This window comes from Panthera leo, chromosome D3 (assembly GCF_018350215.1).
Source record: "Panthera leo isolate Ple1 chromosome D3, P.leo_Ple1_pat1.1, whole genome shotgun sequence".
NCBI classification, from domain to species: domain Eukaryota; kingdom Metazoa; phylum Chordata; class Mammalia; order Carnivora; family Felidae; genus Panthera; species Panthera leo.
Genome location: NC_056690.1, coordinates 85,371,431 through 85,394,680, shown reverse-complemented (window position 1 = coordinate 85,394,680; position 23,250 = coordinate 85,371,431). Strand labels below are relative to the sequence as shown.

The window sequence follows — 23,250 nt, the reverse complement described above, 5'->3', positions numbered from 1 at the left end:
GTTTAGACAGCATGGGCTTTTAGACAAACATAATTGCTAAATACTAAAATATATGTAGTTGTTAAACATATCGCTTCTACTATGAACTAAAGCCCAAGAAAAATATCATTGATTCATGGTTTCTGAATATCATTAATAAATATAATTTCATTTTTATCTAAAACTTTGGCAAAATAATACAAATCTAGAAAAATTATGGGCTTATAATTTGTTAGATGTGAAAAATTCTGCCTATTTCTTATCTTTCCCCAAAGATTCTTCTCTAGTACAGATTGTAAGACCGAGAAAACATCATTAAAAATAGCAAGGACAGGGGCGCCTCGGTGGCTCAGTCGGTTAAGAGTCTGACTTCAGCTCAGGTCATGATCTCACACTCCGTGAGTTCGAGCCCCGTGTCAGGCTCTGTGCTGACAGCTCAGAGCCTGGAGCCCACTTCGGATTCTGTGCCTCCTCCTCTCTCTGCCCCTCCCCTGCTCATGCTCTGTCTCTCTCTGTCTCAAAAATAAATAAAACATTTAAAAAATTTAAAAAAATAGCAAGGACAGCACAGAGGATATTGTCAATTAATACTGTAATACACGTAGCATGGCGAGCATTTCATAAGGTATAGAATCATTGACTCAGTATGTTGTGCACCTGAAACTAATTTAATATTATATGCCAACTCTACTTCAGTTAAATTTGTTTAAGTAGATAACTATAGGTGGTGATGGACACGTTAAAATATAGCAAGAAGGTAAGTGGATGAAATCACTAACAAAATAAGAGTCTCAGCATGGGAATGGGAAATTAAAGTTAGTGTCCACTTGTGGATATCTATCTTTATACCATTGCAAGAGCCATATATGAAATATCATGTTTTCCCATGTATTTTTATAACAGGAATGTTTTCCACATTGAAATAAATTCAGAAACATTAATAATAAAATGCATCTAGTAAAACCAGCTGTTGTACTGACTATTAAGGTACGTGAGGGATGGAATGTTTTCAGGGACAAAAACCTAACTTAACGTCCAAAATATTTTCACATGCGGTGTCCTTACAATAATCTCCTCTCTCAGTTCCTATTAATTCTGATGGTTTTACCTCACCCACCCATGCTGGTTCTATACCCTAGATGCTTTACCATACTAACATTTCTTCCCATTTCAATGTTAAGCACCTCTCTGATTACCTTCTATTGTCCCCACGACTCTCTTCTTTGACCAAATTTGAACCTCCTACTAACTTATCCTATTGCCTTCTGACTGTGTGTCATCTACTTCCTATCGACACTGCCCTCCCTTTTCTGAGCTCCATTATTAGCAAATGCCTCTCAGCTAGAATGGCATTCTCTCAACCGTGCTTGCCTAGAAAACTCCAATTCTGGATAGCATCCAACTATCCGCCTCCTCTATAGACACATCTGAGCACCCGGCATTACTTAGAGAAAACATCCTTCACTATGGGGTCTCAATTCAAATTCTTCACTCTGAATATCAAACAAGCCTCTAGCACGGCCACACCAACTGTACTACATTTCCCTTATCAATTCACTTCCCCGTTCTCCTGAACAACTCCACACACTTTCTGTCTCCAAACTTCCCATTTCTTCTGTTACTCTTCCATCTTTCTTGATGAACTTTTTTTTTTCTTTATTTCACTGACAAAAGAAAAGTGATCAAAAGACAACTGCCATACTCTAGTTCTGCCACACCTACCAGTCTTGCGGATGGATACCCTTACCTCAGCCTCCTTGTAGGGCGGGCTCGTCCATACCCATATGGCCAAACTTCCCATTTGTATGTTCCATGTAAATCCCCTCTAACTGACTTAGACTTAGCTCCTGCAAATATGTCTTCTCCTACTTAATCAAATTAAATTTCCTTCCTAAATCATTCTCATCAGCAAATGGGCGTACTATAATATCTTTGACCTGAAAAACAAAAATCATCTTGATCCCCATGCAGGGGCCATCACATTTCTCTGACATTTTTTACAGTAAAAAGCTTTAGAAGATATTTTCACTCCTCTCTTTCTTTCTTGAACTCACTCTGTTTTAAGCCTAGATCTCTACCAAAACAGAAATCAATGACTTCTAAATTGCTAAATCTAATTAATAGCTAACTCCTGTTTTCTTTTTTTTAGTCTTTATTTTTAATATTTATTTATTTTTGAGAGAGTGAGCAGGGGAGGGGTAGAGAGACAGGGAGACAGAGGATCTGAAGCAGGCTCTGCGCTGACAGCAGTGAACCCAAAGCAGGGCTTGAACTCATGAACCGTGAGATCATGACCTGAGCTGAAATCAAGAGTCTATCACTCAACCAAATGAGCCACCCAGGCGCCCAACTCCTGTTTTCTTTGACCAATCAGTCGTATTTTAGTTAACTGGCCATTTCATCTTTCCGGAATGACTCATTTACTTGGTTTCTGAAAGACTTCTGTCCCATGGTTCCCCTCCTACCCCACCCAGTACTGCTCCTCGTTCTGCTCTGGGGGTCTGCAATGAATATGTTTTTTACTCAAAGGGTACTTCTGTCTTCAGCTACCAAAAAAAAAAATGCTTCTACCAGTTGTTTAACATCAAATAGCTTTGTATCTTTTCTACATAGCAACTCTTGGCAAATATCATCAAATATAAATCACCCAGATATTTACATATATGAAAATATTAGTAATCCTCTGTAAAGCTATGACTTTAATAGAATGACACTGAGCACAACTCATCTTCTCTTTGATAGGCTGCTTTCCGCCAGTGAGATACTCAGTTTTCTGGGGCTGAAGGCATGTCCAACTCTTGCTTTCAGCTCAGGTCATGATTGATCTTGGCTCAGCTCATGATCTTGTGGTTCGTGGGTTAGAGCCCTGCATCTGACTCTGTGCTGACAGCTGGGAACCCTTCAGATTTTTTTCTTTTTTATCTCTCTCTACCCTTCCCCTGCTCATATTTAAACACATTCTCTCTCTCTCTCTCTGAAAATAAATAAATAAATAAATAAATAAATAAATAAACAAACTTGTTAAAATAATGAAGATACCCAGTTTTCCTTTTTCCAACACTTGGTAACAACTGTGCATCTAGAGTTGATCAGGGCACTGGGGACCAAACGTTGAGCTCCAGGCATTTGGTATGCAAAAGACCCTCTATAAAAGATAATCTTGGAATACAGCCTAGACCTGTTTAATTAAAATGAAATGTCATAAGGTCAGTGGTGAAAGTATCTGAACTGACAAATGTACTTATTGTTTTAGTAATGATAAATTTAAAGGAATGAACTTTTACATTTCAACTATCTTCATCTGTTTGGGCATATGGCTAAAAGGCATTACTCCAATAAAGCCCACTTAAATAACAATAAACTTGTAAAACAGCAGATAGTACATTTGTAAAATGATAGCATAGACACCATTATATTATATATGTATATATTATATATGTATATATAAAATATTTTATTTAAAGAAAAAGTAAAGTATGTTTAAGGTTTAGACATATGAGGAAAAATGTTAAACAGGGTTTATTATCTTTACTACAAATGTACAGTACTCCACACTGCCAGCAACAGATAGATGCTCTTCACATATTGGGAAAAAAAAAAAAAAAAAACTTACATGATACTTTTCTTTGATAATAGTTGAGTCTTCCCATAATTTTAAGAAGGTGTGGTCACTAAGCATTCAATCATATCACACATCAAAAAGAAACAAAAGAAGGCCAATGTGTTCCCCATATCATTTCCAGTAACCTCATGCATTTCATTTATGAATACGTGATAGTTGATGAAAATCAATGCTTAAATTTCCTCTGAGAAGTCAAAAGACATCTTCTTTGAACATGACACCAAGGAAATGAGAGGAAAACCTAAGAGTTGAATACGAGAACGGCCAATTTAAATATAAAAACTGCTTATTTTCAGTATCAATTTATTCTGTCTGTTCCCAAAGGCGAGAGCCGACCACCTGAGAAAATTGCGATTAGCTTGGATTTACGGATGCTGTCTTGCCGCCTCATCCCTGCACTCTATTACCCCAGAGCCATCCTAACCCACTCTGCTTAACTCCGGCCAGATTCACATTCCTAAAATACCAGTGGAGCAGAGTGGAAATAGCTCTGGAGCCAGAAAGACATTATTGGGAATCCTAGCTCCAAAACTTACTATGTCTGTGGCTTTGAAGAAATCGTTTAACATTTCTGAACATCAAATTTCTTCACGTATAAAATGAAGGTACTCCGTAAAGTGAAGTTCATTCTATTACACAACTGTCAGGATCATAGGTATGTATGTAAATCATCTTACAAGGAAACATTATTCTTTGCTGGTAGGAGGAGGGCGAGGAGGAGGAGGATGACGACAACAATGACAAAGCAAAGACGAATAAATACTCTCATCTCTTCAGAAACTTGCAGTTGTCCCCACTGCATAATATACAGGGGCAAAATTACTCTGTGTATTCAGAGTATACAGCGCTTTGTGCTTCATAACTTTGTCCTGTTCTATCTATTCAGCACAATATCTGCTACTCACAAAGGTTCGTTTTATTTCTTCTCCGATGAAGCTCATCCCTAACCTTCCCTGCTTCATATTAATTTATGCTCAAAACTCTTTGCCCCAACTATTACTACAAAGTAGGATGATCTTTTTGTTTTTCAGCAATTATCTAAGTTCCACGGATTTTTCAAGACTCAGCTCAGGGAGCTGGACTTTTCTCTCAAGGCTTCTCTAAAATCTTGCTAAAAAGAGGATGTTTGAAGGTTTTGCCATTATAGAAAAATTCAATTAACCTTGCGGTATCAGCCCGGAAGAAACAGTACTTCTTCACATAGAAACTGTTCTTATATCATTTTTTAATTTTAAAGAATCACCACCATTATATTTGTGGCTCTAATGATTAGAGGAAACCTTCATAAATTTCAAGGCCACAGCCATTGCAAAGCACTAGGCAACTATATCCCAGTGATCAAGCAATTACTGAATCCAATAAAAACATGAAGAATGTAAAAGGGGGACCATTATACAATCTATTATTTTATAAGAAAACTATTTCTTAAAGTTTTGGGAAAAAAAGCAATTCACATAAAGCATTTTTCTAAATATCATGCAGATAGATTTATTGATATCTAAAATCAATATTGAAAAATCGCAGAAAAGCTATACAGATACTATATCACTAGCTTTTTAAGATCCCTTCTTAATCTAATGCCTATGTAAAAATGTGGACAAAAGTCATAATTCAGGAATATTTAATGTATATGCAAGGATATTCAACAATGAAATGATTAAAAAACAAGGCATTTAATCAAAAGTTGTAACAGTATCCTACTCCACAAAAATATTCGCAAAAGTGTATTCACCTGATCAGAAAACAGAAAGCTAGTATTGATGTAAATGAGAATATCAAGAAATATCACTATATATTTCAACAGCATATGTTACAGGTTTCTAATTACATTTTTAAAAGAATATCTTCCTTATATTTCTATTTAATAGACTTCTCCACTTAGCGTTCATTTTACAATTTATGTTTGTGGGAAACATAAGCAAACATTTCCAAATGGTTTCCAAAGATCATTTTCCCCTCCTCAATTCTACAATTGCTTTCCATATAGTTAAAGATCCATTTCTTCTCTATTATGTACAGGAGTTTATTGTTTGATTCTATGCCGTATCTCTTCCATACAACCCAGGTAACTTTGAAGTATACTTTTCTGTTAACAATAGCAGGAATTCAGTATGAGGACTGTCCATCAAAATGAAAATAACCCTGAATGCATGAGGCAGAATTATGAGGGTTTGCATAACAGTTTTACAATGTTCTAAAACTCTAAGAATATAGGTTACTTCCAGCACATTGACTAACTCATCATATTCATTTGAACTACAAAATAAAGTTTTAATATCAACATAATCTATAACTTTCTAAATTTAGAGTTGAAATTCTTACCTGAGTTTTGCTTAGTATATTATTTTTTGAAAACAGGAAAAGTATGGCAAGCTGTCAGGATAAATAATACCAACAGTGGAAAATGGAAGAAAGAGGGAAGGAACCAAGTCCACTTTAAGAAGAAACTCCTAATCCCTCTGTTTCCCAGACCTACAGTAGTTTTGTTCTGCATCTTATAAGCAACTGTCTTTCTTTGCTCCGAGAATACCACATGCTCTGCTCCAGCAGGAAAATGTAATAATTAAATAGAAAACCACAAGGTTATTAGGCATCTTACCCTCTGGGCTTGCTGGGCTGCTTCAGCGGCTCAGTGTTACAGACACATGTGTAAACAACAGAATTTCCTGCATCCTTTTCTCATCTGTATAGCTCTGGGGTCCTGGCCAACAGGATTATTTCCAGCATTAAGGCCACTCCGCACTAACTCAAAAAAGATTCCCATTGGTTGTGAAGTTTTATCAAAACCAATACAACACCCTCTTTGGATCACAAGTAAGCGAACCAAAATGAAATCACTTTAATGTTCCCTAACTAAGTATGGTTACCCAAAGCCTTCCATCCAACCCATTTGAAACCACGTACTGTGAGTGAAAAAGGAAGAAAATACCCACTCCTTCATCCACAAGTGTTTAACAGCAATGGGTATAACTTGTAATACTAATAGAAAAAACCAAGATGGCCAAGAAGAAAGAAACGAAGTATCTATCCATAAGATTTAAAGAGAGATTATACTACAGATCACAGGAACAATAGAAAATATCATTGGTCCAGGAAGATTTTTATTAGGTTGCTAAAAAAAAGAAAGACTATTTAATAGAATATTCAAGTCAGTAAATCATGATACAAAAACCGTATGTCAAAACCATGGATTTCAGTCATGTGGCGAGACTTGTGAGCTGCATCTCCAGAGCCCCCTAGGGAGAGCCCTCTGGCTGCCTGGGGGCAGGGAGGGAAGGAGTGATTTTCCAGGGACACGACCCAGCTGTCAGGAAGCACTCTGAGGAAGGGGTGGTGGCAGACCACAGAGTTTCTCTGGTTGACACTACGAGCACTAAATGCCCAAAGAAAGAGGCAAGGGCACAAGAAACACAATGAGCACATTCCTCATAAATAGCACAGAAACAGCACTTGAACGAAGAGTTAATGTCTTCAGATCCTTTAGTCTTTCTCCCTCCTTAGTGTGGATGACCATTCTTAGCTGAATAATATGTTTGCCATCCATTTCCACTTAACAGCATCCTTCCCCCTTACATCCCAATGCAACAGAGAGGTGACATTCTCCTGTAGAAAAGGAACTAATCCTCTGAGCTCAGGTTTCCTTTCCCCGGTCTTTTCCGGAGATGTGCTCAATCACCTTTCTCTCTCCTCTTCCTCTGAGCTCTCCTTGTGTCTGGAATCCCCCCAGGAGATTTTAAACACTGTCAAGGCTTCAGCCCGTTTCGCTTACGTCCATAAGTCAATTCATTTTCATTTGTAGCTACCATTCCCCTCCATTTCATGGTCAGGTAGTTGAAAAACTTCTTTCCAAAAACCCCATTTCATCTGCCATTTACTCCCTTTAGTGCACCAAAGTGACTCTCTGAAAACACACACATTTGCACTCACATACATGCATATTTGGGTTTTTTTAAGTTTCTAGACTCCTCTTAGCACTCATTGTACCTGTCATCTCCATAGCCTTTGACACTGCTGTTCACACCCCTGCCAACATGGAGACGCTCTTCTCTATCCTAGCACAATACTCTCCTCTTCCTCTTGACCTTTCTCGCTGGCTCTCCCCAGTCTCTTCGGTGGTGCTTCTTTTCCTTCCTATCGCTCTGTGTACATCAGATATTTTCCCATGTAAGTCTATTACCTCTCTGGATAATGTCATCCATTCTCATGATTTGAGCTATTATCTTTCCTTTCAAATGACTTTCAAGTATCTTCGTTTTTGGATTCAATTCTCTTTTGAGTCTCCGACACTTACATGCACCAGCACTCTAGACCCTGCCACTAGAAAATGTAACAGATATGTCATCAACATATTTAAAACTGAAATCATCTTCTCTCCATGGGCTCACTGCATTGTTTATCTCAGTAACGGCAACCCAGTCTTATAGTTTGCTAAAGAAAAACCCTGGAAGTAATCTCTGACTCCTAGTCTACACCCAACCCAGGACCAGTTCGCTCTGACTTTACTTCAGTAATATGCTCAGTCCTCTCTCTTCCCACTGCCAAATCCTGGTTCAGGCAGCCATCAGGATCTGCCTGGATTGCTGCAGTATCCTAAATTATTTGCCTGTCTCAAAATTTGCCCCTCTCCATATTTAGCAAGAGTTACAATGGCCTATTCCTACTGCTCGTGCTACCTGAAATCTCTAAAGATTTTTGACCCTCTTATCAAATCTCTTCTTTACAATATATTTGTCAGAATGCAGTTTTTTCTGGATACTTGTTCTGTCCTGCTGACTGTACCATATCCCCATACCCTCCTTTATTAGTTTTCAAGGTGGAGTGCTTCCAAGGGACTATCACTGGTCCTATTCTCACTCCGAGCCCTCTGTCTGGGTGATCACATTTGTTTCTGTGGCCACTTCTGCCACTCATACATCATTGTGTGTTAAATTGTGTCTTCTGACAAGATGTGTGGAAGTCCTCTCCCTTGGACCCTGTGAATGTGACCTTATTTGGAAATGGGGTCTTTGCAGAGGTAATCGAACTAAAATGAGGTCGAATGGATTAGGGTGAGCCCTAGTCCAATGACTGGTGTCCTTCTAAAGACAGAGAAACTTAGAAACAGACACCCAGGGGCAAATTCCATGTGAACGCATTGGCAAAGATAGAAATGATGCATCTGTAAGCCAACGATTGTTGGCAACCACCAGAATCTAGAAAGAGGCAAGGAAGGACCCTCCCCTAGAGCCTTTAGTGAGAATATGGCTTTGCTGACACCTTGGTTTTGGACATTTATAATCCAGAACTGTGAGATAAAAAATATCTATTGTTTTAAGCCACCAAGTTTGTGGTAAATTGTTATGACAGCCCTAGCAAATAAACTAATATACATTTAATTCCCAAACACATATGGCCAGCCCATAATAGAATATCAAGCTTCAGATCTGCATGTCTAATAGTCTAATGAGAATAGGCACTAGGAGCCACTTAAATCCATAATTTCCAAACAGCAAATCTCTTCTATTTCTTCCAAAACCTCTCCTGTTGTATCTTTTATTCTTGATCTAAAATAATGATGTTGCCATCCGTGCAGTCTGTCAAGCTAGAAACCTTTCTCTTATTCCCTAGTCTTTATACCACTCCACCCTTCACACATCATAACTTATTTTATACTAAAACCTGAAAGAATTGTCCATTTCTCTGTCTTCGTTTCATCTCCTTTCATCTCTTTTGAATCCACACCAATCAGACTTTTGTTTTACCACATGAGCTTTTACTTTCAAGCTGATAAATCACTGATCAGTAAAATCTGACTATATCTGTAGGGTTTCTTCTCATTTTCCAACACAACCTCACTTCTCTTGAGATAAAGTGGAATGGGATCCTGCTTTGTGCTTATTGCCAAGTCTGGCTCACAAATGCTTTGTTGACTGATAGGACCTACCAGCATCATGGAAACAAAGTTACCCAGTGTCTCTATCTTAGTTCAAATAGTACATCGCCACCATGGCTCACATACTCAAACACACATGGGTGCACAAACATCTGCATTATCTTAATGCTCAATATTCCATAACAACCAAGGGGAGTATAAGAAAAGAAGGAGAAAATTCAGCCTTAGAGTTTTCATTTCTTGGCAAGTTTACAATACCTTTCAGAGAGAGCACATGTGAGCAGCAGAGAGGGACAGAGGGAGGAGAGAATCTTGAGCTGTCTCCACGCTCGGTACGGAGCCTGACGAGGGGCCTGATCCCACGACTCTGGAATCATGACCTGAGCTGAAACCAAGAGTCGGAAGCTCAACCAACTGAGCCACCCAGGAGCCCCAAGTTCTCAAGCCCCAAGGCACTCGACACACATCAGTGAAAGCTGATTTTTTTTATATGTGTGCATTCCAATTTTATTCTATATATTAGGTTGTCCCTAAAAAGTCTGCTACTTACCTACCTAGTATTATTTCTCTGATTCCTCCCTACAGTTGGAAAAAAAAAAAAAAAAAAAAAGCTTATGTCACCAAGACTCCCATTACAGACACACTTAGCTATGTGGTAGTTTGGGCAGTAAAACATAAGTGGAAACCTGATAAGCATTTTTGAAAAGTTTTGTCTTCCTTACATGGATACCTTTCCATTTCACTTCTCTCTTTATCCTTACTTGAACAAGGATAGGAAGCTGGAGATGGAGAAGCATGACTTGATCGTGAGGTCATGAGGTCATAATTCAGATGAAAGCCACATTGAAAATGGCAGAAGCAGCCAGGACCATGACCGGACTTGTGCAGGCATTTGGTGATGGAGAGAAAAGAACTCACCTGGTTAAACCACTGTCTTCGGTCTGCTCCGGTGGCCTTATTGATTAGATCAGGAGCTCCAGGCCCAGGGACAGTTATAACACTATCTAACTGGAAAAACAACGGGGAACATATTAACCAGATCCCTATCAGCTAACTGGGGAGTTCAGAAGAAGCCGTAAGGTTGGAAAGCCCCATCAAAACCTTTACCTAATTTCACAGCTATTTCTCACAATCTCTGCAAGGCATCTCCTGATTCCCACAGAAAGTGAATGCTACAGTCAAAGGTGATATTCATGCACTTAATTACCTCTTTCCTCAGGGAACTGTAAATCTTTTAAGGACACAATATTGTACTTGTCTTTGAGTTTCTAGCAGATACGAAAATATATGGATAAGTGATGAAGGTACAAATGCATAAATAATGGATGAATGGATGTTCTGTGAAAGCAGTGAAAGAAACAAAAATAATGAGAGTAACTCAGAATTGGATAACTTACCAAGAAAATAAATCAGAAAGATACACCTTTAAAACAGTAAGTATACAGTGATTTTTAAATTCTTCATACTGTTGGGGTTTTTTCCTACTTTTATACATCGGAAGAATCAATGATGGCAACATCACACATACGTGCCTTTCACTGACAAAGTGCGATAGAGAAACACTGGCAAAGTAAGACGAACGGGAAAGATTTTTTGTGGACCTGAGTCACCACTTGAATTCAGTTGTACTGCTAAATCTTAATTGCTCCAATTTTAATGGCTTTACCAATATTTGTAGAATTACTCAAAAGCATCATAACTGTCTCCCTAACTGGAAGTGTCTTGCAAGGAAGGCAGTTTGGCTCTTATTGAAATGCACTAAGTGGTTTGAAACGATAGATTAGAAACACATATGCACGAAATCAGAGCCCATTATGATTCTTACAAATATGTCTTTCCTTCATCAAGACAGACCAGGGGGGTTAGCCACCACCTTTTATTACACTACCTTGCACCTACTCACACACATGAGCCACTTAAATCCTCGTGTCCATATACGAGTCTTATTGCAGCATTACAGAAAATATTTTCTTCCCTCTCACTTTTTAGAAGGAGGAATTATTGCCTCACAATGTCCAGAATTTCTTTACAAACACATCGTCTATTTTCTATGACAATGTCGGAGTAGTAACACAAAGCCAGCTTTATTTGTATTTTGTCAGTTAAGGGAAAGGTTAAGAAAAAAACTGTAAGAAAAATAAATCTGATCTCTACTTAATATAACTTCAAAAAGAAGAGATCCTAATCACAGACTTGGGTTTGAGCGTTGGTTGGGCGTGCTCAGGGAGCTCTGTCTCTGAGCCTCAGTTCCGTCACTGTAAAACAGTGGGTCATGGACGGTGGATCCTAAGGGTAAGGAGGCAATGGAAACAAAGCGCTATAGGAGTAGCTAATACTAAATAATCTAAAGCTATCCTTAGTTGTGAATTATTTTAAAAAGTGGTTATGTTGGCCCAATTCCAATGCCTAGAAAATAGTTTTGAAGCAAATTTTGATATTCTAAATGGGAACACTAAGCAAATGTTGGCATGGCCCAGTCTGATGACAGGACTTATTTTGCTACCCTTCTAAGTAGTCACTTCGCACTTGTGATCTTGTTCTGGTACCAACACTCAGCCTCTGACAAATACAACTAGAGGTATTACTTAGGCTTATAATAAGCATATGAAACATTCGTCTTTGTGAGATTTGGTGAAACTATAATGAATTTATCTTTGTGACTGAATGTTTCAGGAATTTTCCTTGGAAATACCTAGCTATGAGAAATTAAAAATTTACTCATTGGATTTTGACCAAGCTCATAGCAGAAGTAAATGATTCTTTCCTTGGCTAATAATGGCGTGTGATGTACTTCATGCTTTGGAAGGATTTCTCAAACTCAGCACTGTTGACATTTGGACCAAATAACCCTGTGATGTGAGGATGTTTTGTGTATTATAAGTTGTTTTGCAGCATCCCTGGCCTCTACCTACTAGTTACCAGTAGCACACCCAAGTCGTGACAACCAAAAACATTTCCAGACATTGCTACACATACCCTGAGGGGCAAACTGCTATCACTTGAGATCCACTGTTTGGAGTGATGGAGTAGTGACAAGGTGAGACCAAGACGTGCTTCAGCTCAGCTAGTAACCATCTGTCAGCTGTAGCCTTGGGGAAAGGGACCCCACAACCCAAGACTTGTTTTCCCCATATACATATAGTCAGGAAATTAGACTAGATGACCTCAAAGGCTTATCTTACTAAAACTTAATAGCTTTATTATTACCCGTCCCCCATGTCTCCCTCCCTCCCCCACTCTCTCACACACACACTCTACTCACACCTGTCAAACACAGTCATTCATACAGTCTTTCTGCATTAGGGTATCAAATGCATAAGAAATGAAAACAAAAATGTTACAAAACCCATTTCCAATGTAGGAAACCCATTTCTAATTCAGTTTTACAGTACTACAATGAACGTTTCTTAGTAACCTCAGCTCCAGGAACGCCACATATAAAGAAACAGAAATGTTTCTCCTTGATACAACCAAATTTATAAGGCCAAAATCTTTTTTTTTCCTCAAAAGAACACAATTGAACATTTACAATAGATGAAAAGTACTTTTTTCCACTCAGGAACTATATTAAGTTACAATTTAACTTGTTAACCAAAGAAAAGGCAATCTACATAGAGAAAAATTAATTTTACTAAGTTGATTTAGAAAACCTATCTAATTTCTGAATCCTTAAACTATAATTGTTCGACAACCTTCCTAAAAATCTCATTCAAGACAGAACTAACCCTCCTCAATGCATAATTGTTCTGATTACGATTAATAAATATTAAGTAGTAAACTATAACTTGTTAAGATTTATGAATACATTTTCTCCACATGAGTTTCCTTTCACTATTTCCAAAATTCATTGCTTTTTGCTAACCTGTCCTTTAGAATTCTTGTAAAAAAGAAATACCTGCACTCTGAAAGAAAAAAAAAATATTGCTTTGTATGTAAGGAGTTTCCTTTTTTTTGGTAATACATCCTAGCTATGATAAAAATGTAATAAAAAACTATGAAAACAGTAATGCTTCATAGCATAATCTACTATTTTAAAGAAACAATGAATCAAGTCTTAAAGAGATATGGGTTTGTTCTTAACCCCAGCATGTGCCTATGTTAAAATATACACTTAACTTCACTGAAAGAAAGTCGGGGAAATAAAAAAAAAAATATGTAGAAAATTATTATCATTTTTCTTATGTTATAAGGATCTCTATAAATGGCAAAGCATACTCTGATAAAAACATCAGGTCTATTATAATTATAAGGCATGAATTTTTAAAGTACTATATTCAATTAACCTTTAATCTTTTTGTAACATGCATTATCACAATATTAACAGGCTTGAAATCTCTTAATAAATATTTAAAAGAGTATATTTGAGGTAAACCAAAGCAGCTGAAGAATTAAAAAAAATCCTATGAGACAGTAGAAAATAACCACAATTATCAAAGCATCATTAGTATAGTTATAAAATGTATTTTCCAGAGAGAGCAAAACATTAAGGTTAGTCTTGACTATCCGTTTTTAAGCCTCAGATGAGACATTTCACAAAATTCATACATGCTATCAGCAGACTTTAACAGAACGGACTCCAAATACAAGTTTTCCTCTCCTCACACGCTATATCCCACTAACATGACAAAAATGTGGCCGTTGTTGAAGTAAAAATAAACCCATAACAGTGCTGAAATGAAGAAAGAGTGCTTGCATTACACAAGACATTTGTGGAAACTTCTAAACATCAAAAGCATGTTGGATCTGATGACAGGGAAACCGATGTGGGGGACATGACAAAATACAACACCCAAAAGAGAAGGAGGCTGCCTCCAGGTAGAAGTCAGTCTCGCCAGAGTGTCCGGGGAGGATCCAAGGGTAGCACAAACCCAAACTGATGGGGTTATTTATCACTAGGATCATCATGGCACTACCTGACTGACCACGGGGTATTGGGATCTGGTTTCTTCTCCCACACATAGCAGCTGCTTGGAACACAGAAAAAAAATGCACGAAGAAATGCCTTTTTTTAATTGTATTTTTTAAGTTTAATTAATATGCAGTGTTATATTAGTTTCAGGTGTGCCATATGATTCAGCAATTCTATGCATTTCTCAGGGCTCATCACAGCAAGTCTACTCTTAATCCCCTTTATCTGTTTCTCTCAATCCCCGCCCCCTTCCCTCTGGCAACCATCTGTCTGTTCTCCACAGTTAAGAGTCTGGGTTTTTTGTTTGTTTCTCTCATTTTTTTTGGCCTTTGTTTGTTTTTTGGTTTCTTAAATTCCACATATGAGTAAAATCATATGGTACTTGTCTTTCTCGGACAGACTCAATTCACTTAGCATCATATCTTCTAGGTCCATCTACGTTGTTGAAGAAATATTATTAAGCAAAGGAGATAATTTCCCTGAGGACGGTTATTAGCATGGACACCCAGGACAGGGACAGAAGTATAACAAAGTTCCAGGAAAATTCAGACTACAAAAGCCACTGAAGAATAAAGAAAAGAGACCCTACTGCTAGTGAAATCCACAAAAGAAATCCACCGAAGAAATCCACTGAAAAATAAAACACATTTTTTAAAGATTGTGGATATTTAGTTTGCTCAACTGCTCTCCACCCACAGTGGGAAACAGGTTTTATCCTCCCACAAATCCCTTGTCATGGGCCCTTTCAAGGCTGGGTCTGCTGGGTAAACAAATGTACCCACTTCACCAACCTCCTCTGCAAAGATAGGCCAATTTATTGTTATAAGAATTATTTTGCATTTAAAATCCAGAGTTTGGTGTTTTGCAAGCACTCAATAAATGTCAGGTGTAATAACAATAGTAACAGTAATAATGATATATAGATTCCATTATACAATATAAAAAAAATTAATAATATTCTTTTCATTCTAAACACTTAAAAGGAGTAAATATTAGTCAGGATTTCATTTAATTCTGGTTAATTGATATTGATGAATTCAAATCTCTTTTATGTCCAACTATTAGAAACAAGAGAGTTAAAATTTTGCGAAAGCAAAGGACATACAAAACATCCATTTAATTTAAATAAAAATATGTATTACCATTAGCTAATTAAATAAAGGCCTTAATGTTCTCATTATATATCTCCTGTTACCCAATTGTCCAGGCATAATTTTTTTTAAGTTTTATTTTTTTTAATGTTTACTTATTTTTGAGAGACAGAGAAAGAGTGCAAATGGAGGAGGGGCAGAGAGAGAGGGAGACACAGAATCTGAAGCAGGCTCCAGAATCTGAAGCTGTCAACACAGAGCCCGACACGGGGCTCAAACCCATGAACCACGAGATCATGACCTTAGCTGAAGTCAGACATTTAACCCACTGGGCCACCCAGGCACCCCAGGTATAACTTCTTTTGTTTTTTTTTTTTTTTTTTTTTTTTTTTTTTCAGGTATAACTTCTTTTGACTTTAAAAAACTACAGGAGAGAAGGAAAAAAAAAGGAACTGAGGTTCCTATATTTTAAAAAAATATATTTTTAAAAGACAATCTTATTTTGGCATATTCCCACACTATAGGGTCATAAAAATGTATATGTTGATTTTTTTCATGAATTTTAAGATATCCAAAATCAATAAAAATGGAAACATTTTTGGTAATGATCCAAATAAAAACAGTATAATTTCATCTAAATCCTAGAGGTAGGAAAATAAACATATGTTAAAGTTAGGCCTATGAATATTATTAAACGACCTTCCTAAAGATTTCAATGACAGTAGTGTGTTTTATAGGATAGTATAAGATTGGCACTACATCTTTTTTCTTCAAATAGAAATTGCATTATTATTGGCTCAAACTAGTCAGGCTCTACCTTTCTGAATAATGATAGAAATAAACACTAGACTACTATAATAAGGTAGCTTCTGTATTTACAATTTCCTTTATCTGTTGATGTCTAGAAACCTTGAAAAATATCTCAATGACAATTAGCCTACTTATGATATCTCTGAGATCTTAAAATTTGAAACTAATACATATTATCACTTTAACTAAAATAATCTACAAGGGCTCAGCAGTATATGTTATTATTAAAACTTTTAAAATACTCATAACCCAATGCTTTTGTCTTCTATTTGTTCCCCAAATCGTTCCACAGGCCAAGCTCAGATGATGCTCTAGGCAATTTGAAGAATAATAAAATAATTATATTTTGATATTTTGACAGCATATAGTCAGAAATAACTGAAGCAATTATTTTTCACATTAGCTTTCAAATGTTTTTGAAGTAATGGAGTCCTTTCCTTTAAGAATAAAAGATACATATATATTACACAGAAGTCATGTATGTCAGAAGTGGAACTTTTCCCATTAATTCTTGGAGGAGGACTTGGAAACCTGCCCACTTGGAAACTCTCATCACATCTAATTTCCTCCAACAATAGCCCTTGGAGGTCATCCACAGACTCCCCAGACTCCAAGGAGCACTTTGGAAAACAACTAATATAATCAAATCATTATTTTACAGATAAAGAATCTTGACTTCAGCGATGAAAAATTACTTGTCAAAATATTTTTCTGTCTGCCCACTCACTCTTATTAATTTTGTGAGAAACTTATAAAATTCTCTTAAAAGGATTTTGTTGAAAAATAATATTTAAAACATAATATACGTTTATTTGAAAGAGATCAGAAAATATAAATAAGCACAAATAAGACTATTAGGCACAATCCCCACGAGCAGACAAGTAATCTTGTTATGTACCATTCACAACATTGTTAGCTAAGTACTACAGCTGAAAAATAGATCAGTTATGCTTCCTTTGTAATGGTGGGAGATACAAGATATGGTAATCTGAATGTGTTTTCCTTTATGCCTAAAATTCTACTAATTTGGTAGGGCTTTTCCTTCAACCTTGGTAGGGCATGTATCTTAGCAAAGTCATCAACATACCAGTCACTTCTTCCTCATCTAGTGTGATTAGCATTACACCGTTGTTCTGACAGTGGTCAGAACCTTTAGACCTTATATGATGGAAGATGGAAAAGTTAACATAGGTCCATGACAAAACTGTCCTTTCCAAATGAATGCAAAATGTCTCTGAGCCTAAGACCACTCAGCAAAAATGGTGGAACTGGCAACTCTGGAGCTAAGAAACTGAAAACGTGTTAAAACTGCCAGAATCTACCCACTGGAAATCTGCAAGATAAGCACAGGTTTAGAGCAACCAAATAGATAACTTAACCAGGAGAAAGTCCTCTGAAACAAAGTAGGAGGTCTTTGTGAATCAAATCAATAAATTAATTATATTCCTTAAGAAACTAGATGAAAAAAAAAAAAAAAAACTAAACCTAAAACTAGAAGAAGAAACTAAGATTTGAGCAGAGATAAACAATACAGAGAATAAAAAAAAAAAAAAATACAGAGCATCAATAAAACCAAAAGTTTGTTTTCTTTATTAGATCAACAAAACTGGCAGCCTTTGGTTAGAATAATGAGAAGGGTAGATATAAGAATTGTATTGATAGAATAGAAAGAATAATGAGAAGGGTAAAGATAAAAATTGTATTGATAGAATAGAATTGAAAATAGGAACATTTCTACCAACTTTACAGAAATTTAAAAAAAACCATTATAACAATACTATGAACAACTGTATGCCAACAAATTAGATAATCTAGACAAAATGGACAGATTCATAGAAATGTAGAAACTACCAAAACTGACTCAGAAATCAATAGAAAATCTTAGACCTATAACAAGTAAAGAAAAATGAGTAATCCTAACATGTAAAGCCCAGAACTAGAAGAAAGCTTAACTAGTGAAATCTTAAATACATACATACATACATACATACATACATAAAGTTATTAATATCAATCCTTCTCAAACTCTTTCAAAAATAGAATAGGAGGTAATACTTCCTAACTGACTCAATGAGGCTAGCATTATCTTACCAAACCAAAGACATCACAAGAAAACTACAGACCAATGTCCTTTATAAATATGGATGGAAAAAATCCTCAACAAAATTCTAGAAAGTAGAATATAATAGCATAGTGATAGGATTATATACCATGAAAAAGTGGGATATAGTCCAGGAATGCAAAGGTGTTTCAACATATGAAAATCAATCAACGTAATATAACACTATAATAGAAGGGAGGACAAAAATACATATTATCATATCAATAGATGAAGAAAAAGCAGTTTGCAAAGTCCAACAACCTTCTAATAGAAACACTCAGGAAACTAGGAGTAGAAAGGAATGTCCACAACATGAAAGGGTACATATGAAAAACCCACAGCTAACAAATCACACACTGAAAGCTTTCTCTATTAACTCTCTAACGTATCAATAAGAAAGGATGCTCACTCTCACTTCACTTCTATGCAATATTTTGCTGGAAGTCCTAGCCAGAGTAAACAGGCAAGAAAAAGATTTAAAGGCATCTAAATTGGATACAAACTATCTCTAGTCATAGGTGGGGTGATCTTACATGTAGAAAACCCTACTCCATATAAAAACTATTAGCACATTAACAAATTCTGCAAAACTGTAGATTATAAAATCAACACAAGGATCAGTTGCATTTCTGTACAGAAGCAACAAACAATATGAAAGGATATTAAAATAACAATTCCAATTATAATATCATCCAAAAGAATAAAATAACTTGTAATAAATTTAAACAAGATGGTGCAAGTGCTGTGCACTGAACACCACAAAACATTGCTGAAGGAGAGGACAAATATATAAATAAATAAAGACATCCTATGCTCAACAATTAGAAGACTTAATATTATTAAATGGCAATACTTCCCAAAACTCTGTTGATTCAATGCAGGCACTATCAAAATCACAACAGTTTTTTCTGGTGAAAATGGAAAATCCAATTTTAAAATTCATATGTAATTGCAGGTACCCAAATAGCCCAATAATCTTGAAAATAAGAACAAGTCGGAGGATGTACATTTTCAAATTTTAAAATATACTACAAAGCCACTGCTATCAAAACAGCATGGTATAAGGATAAACATATAGATCAATGGGACAGAACGAAGAGTCCAATAGTAAACCTATAAATCTATGGCCAACTGATTTTCAACAACATTACTGTGACAATTTAATGGAGAAAGAACAGTCTGTTTAACCACTGATGCTGGGACAACTGGATATCCACATGCAAAGAAATGGCGTTGAGCCTTTACTTCATACCATACACACACACACTAAAATAACTTAAAATGGATCAAAGACCTAAATTTGAGAGTTAAGGGGCATGTGGGTGGCTCAGTCGGTTGAGTGTCCAACTCTTGATTTTTACTCAGGTGATAACCTCACAGTTTGTTGGTTCGAGCCCTGCGTCTGGCTCTGCACTGATAGGCTAGAGCCTGTTTGGGATTCTCTCTCTCCCCTCTCTCTCTTTGCCCCTACCCAGATCGCACTCTCTCTCTGTCAAAAAAAAAATAAATAAAGTTAATTTTTTTAAAAAAATAAATAGATTTTAGAGTTAAAAATATAAAACTCTTAGAAGTAAACATAAGGACAAATCTTCATTACCTTAGATCTTGGCAGTAGTTTCATAAACATGACACCAAAAACACAAGCAACAACAACAACAACAACAAAAATAGATAAACTGAACTTAATCAGAATTTAAAACTTTTGCATGGATGAAAAAAAAAAAACTATGATGAAAAGGAAGAGTACGAGAGAAAATGTTTGCAAATCACATATGTGATAATGGCCTAGCATCCAAGAATATATAAAGAACTCTTACAACTCAACAACAAAAAGGTAAACAATCCAACTTATAAAGATGCAAAAGACCTGAATATATACGTCTTCTAAAAAGATATACAAATGGCTAATGAAAAAGCAGATGAAAAGATACTCAGCAACTTAGTCATTAGGAAATGCAAACTGAAGCCACAATGTGATATTACTTTACATCCACTAGGATGGCTATAATAAAAGAGACATATAATAACAAGTGTTGGTGAAAGATATGGAAGAAATAGATCTTCACCTGTTGCTGGTAGAAATATAAAATGGTGCAGGTGCTTTGGAAAACAGTTGGGCAGTTTCTCAAAATGTTAAACATAGACTTTCCCTACGACCCGGTGATTGATCCCACTCCTAGGTATAGATGCAAATGAAATAAAATCTTTCATCCACATAAAAACTTGTACTCAAATGCTTGTAGCAGTATTATTTATAATAGCTAAAACATGGGGGAAAAATACCCAATGCCCATTGACTGATAAACGTGGTATATCTACACACTGGAATATAATTTGGCAGTAAAAATAAATAAATAAATAAATAAAGTACTGATACATGTTATAACACTGAGGAAGCTTGAAATCATTATGCTAAGTAAAAGAAGCCAGAAAAGGGCAACATATTCTATGATTCCATTTATATGAAATGTCGGGGATGGGAAAATATAGAAAGAAAGTAGATTATTGTTTGTGCTGTTGAGGTTGAAGGGAAATGGGAAGTGCCTGCTAAAGGCTGCAGGCTTCTTTCTTGGTTTTCTTTCACCTTAGGTGACAAAAATATTCTAAAGTTGATTGTGATGATGGTTGCCCAGCTCTGTGAATATACTAAAGCCACCGAATTACATACTTTAAGTGGGTAAACTGTAAGTCATGTGAATCATATCTCAATAAAGCTGTTTTATAGCAAAACAAAACAACAGCCTTTGTGAGAGGCAGCAAGTTTGCCTAAGTCATCAGAGCTCCCTTTAATCCTTATAAGCTCCACAGAATTACCAATATAACTCATCTCTATAGTCAGCCATATTTTTTTGCTGCTTTTTTTCCCCTCCCTCATTGCATGATTTTCTGCTTCTCTACTTATATCCAGTATGAACCCATAATATAAGGACATGTATTCATTTATAAAACACGTCCATGTACTCTTACACCACTATGTGATGTAGATTATTAAAGTAGTATGAAAATACACATTTAAAAAATAAAATTTTTGGGGGCGCCTGGGTGGCTCAGTCGGTTAAGCGTCTGACTTCAGCTCAGGTCACGATCTCATGGTTCGTGGGTTTGAGCCCCGCGGCAGGCTCTGTGCTGACAGCTCAGAGCCTGGAGCCTGTTTCGGATTCTGTGTCTCCCTCTTGCTCTCTGTCCCTCTCCCGCTTGTGCTCTGTCTCTCTGTGTCTCTCCAAAATAAATAAAAATGTTAAAAAAATTTTTTTTCAATAAATAAATAAAATTTTTAAATGTAAATAACTAGTTCTTATTCTCTTTGTACTTTTAAATTGCATTATACAATCCACCCACACAGTATGTGAAAAGGAATTCCTAGAATGCACTGCTGGGCTTCCTGTCATCATACTTCCTTGTAATTCTTTTTAGAAGAGAGCTATACTTTTCATAGAATTTCCTGCTACACTGCCAGCTCACACACCTATATAAAGATGCAAAACCATGTGTGTGCGTAAAAATTTCCTGCCAGAGAAAATTTTTGGCATTTGCATTCTTTGTTGGTGGTGACAGATAGTAGCCACACTCGTGTGAGCACAGAAAAACAGAGAGAATTCTCAGATCACTGTGTTGTCCACTTGACACTAACGTGACATCGGGTGTCAACTATACTTACACATATAATACATTTTATATATGACATATTAAAAACAAATGGACAGACTATAAAATTTTAAGTGACAACTAACGGGGTTATTGGGTAGAGAGAACAGGACAGAAGTTAAAGATACCCTTTCAGTATATCTTGTTTAGTATATTCAACTTTGGGGCCATGTAGAAATAAATTGAAAACAATCTCTAAAACTCCAAAATAAAAGGAAACAAATGAACTTACCTGTATATCCAGTTAGTACATCCACACAGTGATTGATAATTTGAAGTTATCTGAATTGTGATAATTTGACCAAAAACCCCTGCAAACAAATTTAAATTATTTTCAGTAATCATCTTCTTGGTGGAAGTATTGGTATTGTTATTCTCAGACTGTTGTGTGCATATTGCAGATATAGCAAATGAGAAATTACGTGATTTGTGATATGCTAATGTTATATTTCTCAGATCTTCAAGAACCAGGATTTGCAACATGGGTGAAAAGAGACACAGATTGGAGATAGAAGAGGTTTAGTAGAAATCCTCAGTCTCATTGTTAATGAAAGTATCAGTGAGAATTCATTCTGTATTTTATACAAACAAGTAGTAGCATATTAACACAATAAAATGCTGTCCAGTTATAAAAAAGAATGAAGATGTTTCTATACATGACCATAAAGTGATATCTACAATATAGTATTTAAAAAAAAGGATAGGGGCCCCCAAGTGGCTCAGTCAGTTGAGCGTCTGACTACAATTAAATATATAGTCATATAAAAGTCATATAAAAAGTCTGTTCGCCTTCCAACTTCGGCTCAGGTCATGATCTCACAGTTCGTGAGTTTGAGCCCCGCGTCAGTCTCTGTGCTGACAGCTCAGAACCTAGAGCTGCTTCGGATTCTGTGTGTGTCTTTTTCTCCGCTCCTCCCCAGCTTGCACTCTGTCTCTCAGAAATAAGTAAATGTTAAAAAAAATGAAAAAAAAGGAATATATATAAAATTATGTATTTTATAAAACTATACATGGTTTATGTGTATTTATTTATGGTTTTATGCATAAATATATACACATATTTACTTACGTATTCTGAGAGAGAGAGAGAGAGAAAGAGAGAGAGAATCCTAAGCAGGCTCTAGATCAGCACAGCAGGTGTCTGAGATAATGACCTGAGCCAAAACCAAGAGCCAGTCACCACAATAAATATATACATTCATCTTAACTTTGTTAAATGAA

At 36.2% G+C, this 23,250-nt stretch overlaps 1 protein-coding gene across 1 annotated transcript in view; it reads right to left on the bottom strand.

The window, feature by feature from the left end:
• CCDC102B (coiled-coil domain containing 102B) overlaps nucleotides 1–23,250 on the bottom strand; it is a 197,103-nt gene that overhangs the window by 130,265 nt on the left and 43,588 nt on the right. Inside the window, exons 5-7 of the mRNA XM_042911020.1 lie at nucleotides 22,262–22,340; nucleotides 10,681–10,811; nucleotides 10,392–10,481 (exon numbers count right to left, since the gene is read on the bottom strand). The gene's annotated coding sequence lies outside the window, so the exon portion shown is untranslated. The remainder of the gene's footprint in view (nucleotides 1–10,391; nucleotides 10,482–10,680; nucleotides 10,812–22,261; nucleotides 22,341–23,250) is intronic.